Below are 3590 nucleotides of genomic sequence, written 5' to 3'. Positions count from 1 at the left end.
CACTGTCGAAACGGTTGAAAATCGACCCCTCGGAAAAGTTGGGTTTTTTGCCATCTTTGGGTCCTGCCGGGAACCCCGATGAATGTTTGGGGGGTTTGGCCCACCTCCCGGGGCGGAAAAGTGTCGTTTCAGCAACTTGAAAAAATGCGATTTCGCGACAGTGCCGGCACTGTCGAAACGGGTGAAAATCGACCCCTCGGAAAAGTTGGGTTTTTTGCCATCTTTGGGTACTGCCGGGACCCCCGATGAATGTTTGGGGTGTTTGGCCCACCTCCCGGGGCGGAAAAGTGTCGTTTCAGCAACTTGAAAAAATGCGATTTCGCGACAGTGCCGGCACTGTCGAAACGGGTGAAAATCGACCCCTCGGAAAAGTTGGGTTTTTTGCCATCTTTGGGTACTCCCGGGACCCCCGATGAATGTTTGGGGGGTTTGGCCCACCTCCCCGGGCGGAAAAGTGTCGTTACAGCAACTTGAAAAAATGCGATTTCGCGACAGTGCCGGCACTGTCGAAACGGTTGAAAATCGACCCCTCGGAAAAGTTGGGTTTTTTGCCATCTTTGGGTCCTGCCGGGAACCCCGATGAATGTTTGGGGGGTTTGGCCCACCTCCCGGGGCGGAAAAGTGTCGTTTCAGCAACTTGAAAAAATGCGATTTCGCGACAGTGCCGGCACTGTCGAAACGGGTGAAAATCGACCCCTCGGAAAAGTTGGGTTTTTTGCCATCTTTGGGTCCTGCCGGGACCCCCGATGAATGTTTGGGGGGTTTGGCCCACCTCCCGGGGCGGAAAAGTGTCATTTCAGCAACTTGAAAAAATGCGATTTCGCGACAGTGCCGGCACTGTCGAAACGGTTGAAAATCGACCCCTCGGAAAAGTTGGGTTTTTTGCCATCTTTGGGTACTGCCGGGACCCCCGATGAATGTTTGGGGGGTTTGGCCCACCTCCCGGGGCGGAAAAGTGTCGTTTCAGGAACTTGAAAAAATGCGATTTCGCGACAGTGCCGGCACTGTCGAAACGGTTGAAAATCGACCCCTCGGAAAAGTTGGGTTTTTTGCCATCTTTGGGTACTGCCGGGACCCCCGATGAAGGTTTGGGGGGTTTGGCCCACCTCCCGGGGCGGAAAAGTGTCATTCAGCAACTTGAAAAAATGCGATTTCGCGACAGTGCCGGCACTGTCGAAACGGGTGAAAATCGACCCCTCAGAAAAGTTGGGTTTTTTGCCATCTTTGGATCCTGCCGGGACCCCCGATGAATGTTTGGGGGGTTTGGCCCACCTCCCCGGGCGGAAAAGTGTCGTTTCAGCAACTTGAAAAATGCGATTTCGCGACAGTGCCGGCACTGTCGAAACGGTTGAAAATCGACCCCTCGGAAAAGTTGGGTTTTTTGCCATCTTTGGGTACTGCCGGGACCCCCGATGAATGTTTGGGGGGTTTGGCCCACCTCCCGGGGCGGAAAAGTGTCGTTTCAGCAACTTGAAAAAATGCGATTTCGCGACAGTGCCGGCACTGTCGAAACGGTTGAAAATCGACCCCTCGGAAAAGTTGGGTTTTTTGCCATCTTTGGGTACTGCCGGGACCCCCGATGAATGTTTGGGGGGTTTGGCCCACCTCCCGGGGCGGAAAAGTGTCATTTCAGCAACTTGAAAAAATGCGATTTCGCGACAGTGCAGGCACTGTCGAAACGGTTGAAAATCGACCCCTCGGAAAAGTTGGGTTTTTTGCCATCTTTGGGTCCTGCCGGGACCCCCGATGAAGGTTTGGGGGGTTTGGCCCACCTCCCGGGGCGGAAAAGTGTCATTCAGCAACTTGAAAAAATGCGATTTCGCGACAGTGCCGGCACTGTCGAAACGGGTGAAAATCGACCCCTCGGAAAAGTTGGGTTTTTTGCCATCTTTGGGTACTGCCGGGACCCTCGATGAAGGTTTGGGGGGTTTGGCCCACCTCCCGGGGCGGAAAAGTGTCATTCAGCAACTTGAAAAAATGCGATTTCGCGACAGTGCCGGCACTGTCGAAACGGGTGAAAATCGACCCCTCTGAAAAGTTGGGTTTTTTGCCATCTTTGGGTACTGCCGAGACCCCCGATGAATGTTTGGGGGGTTTGGCCCACCTCCCCGGGCGGAAAAGTGTCGTTTCAGCAACTTGAAAAAATGCGATTTCGCGACAGTGCCGGCACTGTCGAAACGGTTGAAAATCGACCCCTCGGAAAAGTTGGGTTTTTTGCCATCTTTGGGTCCTGCCGGGAACCCCGATGAAGGTTTGGGGGGTTTGGCCCACCTCCCGGGGCGGAAAAGTGTCATTCAGCAACTTGAAAAAATGCGATTTCGCGACAGTGCCGGCACTGTCGAAACGGGTGAAAATCGACCCCTCAGAAAAGTTGGGTTTTTTGCCATCTTTGGGTCCTGCCGGGACCCCCGATGAATGTTTGGGGGGTTTGGCCCACCTCCCCGGGCGGAAAAGTGTCGTTTCAGCAACTTGAAAAATGCGATTTCGCGACAGTGCCGGCACTGTCGAAACGGGTGAAAATCGACCCCTCAGAAAAGTTGGGTTTTTTGCCATCTTTGGATCCTGCCGGGACCCCCGATGAATGTTTGGGGGGTTTGGCCCACCTCCCCGGGCGGAAAAGTGTCGTTTCAGCAACTTGAAAAATGCGATTTCGCGACAGTGCCGGCACTGTCGAAACGGTTGAAAATCGACCCCTCGGAAAAGTTGGGTTTTTTGCCATCTTTGGGTACTGCCGGGACCCCCGATGAATGTTTGGGGGGTTTGGCCCACCTCCCGGGGCGGAAAAGTGTCGTTTCAGCAACTTGAAAAAATGCGATTTCGCGACAGTGCCGGCACTGTCGAAACGGTTGAAAATCGACCCCTCGGAAAAGTTGGGTTTTTTGCCATCTTTGGGTACTGCCGGGACCCCCGATGAATGTTTGGGGGGTTTGGCCCACCTCCCGGGGCGGAAAAGTGTCATTTCAGCAACTTGAAAAAATGCGATTTCGCGACAGTGCAGGCACTGTCGAAACGGTTGAAAATCGACCCCTCGGAAAAGTTGGGTTTTTTGCCATCTTTGGGTCCTGCCGGGACCCCCGATGAAGGTTTGGGGGGTTTGGCCCACCTCCCGGGGCGGAAAAGTGTCATTCAGCAACTTGAAAAAATGCGATTTCGCGACAGTGCCGGCACTGTCGAAACGGGTGAAAATCGACCCCTCGGAAAAGTTGGGTTTTTTGCCATCTTTGGGTACTGCCGGGACCCTCGATGAAGGTTTGGGGGGTTTGGCCCACCTCCCGGGGCGGAAAAGTGTCATTCAGCAACTTGAAAAAATGCGATTTCGCGACAGTGCCGGCACTGTCGAAACGGGTGAAAATCGACCCCTCTGAAAAGTTGGGTTTTTTGCCATCTTTGGGTACTGCCGAGACCCCCGATGAATGTTTGGGGGGTTTGGCCCACCTCCCCGGGCGGAAAAGTGTCGTTTCAGCAACTTGAAAAAATGCGATTTCGCGACAGTGCCGGCACTGTCGAAACGGTTGAAAATCGACCCCTCGGAAAAGTTGGGTTTTTTGCCATCTTTGGGTCCTGCCGGGAACCCCGATGAAGGTTTGGGG

The sequence above is a fragment of the Dunckerocampus dactyliophorus genome, chromosome 4 (assembly GCF_027744805.1).
Source record: "Dunckerocampus dactyliophorus isolate RoL2022-P2 chromosome 4, RoL_Ddac_1.1, whole genome shotgun sequence".
Lineage (NCBI taxonomy): Eukaryota > Metazoa > Chordata > Actinopteri > Syngnathiformes > Syngnathidae > Dunckerocampus > Dunckerocampus dactyliophorus.
This window is presented reverse-complemented; position numbering follows the sequence as displayed.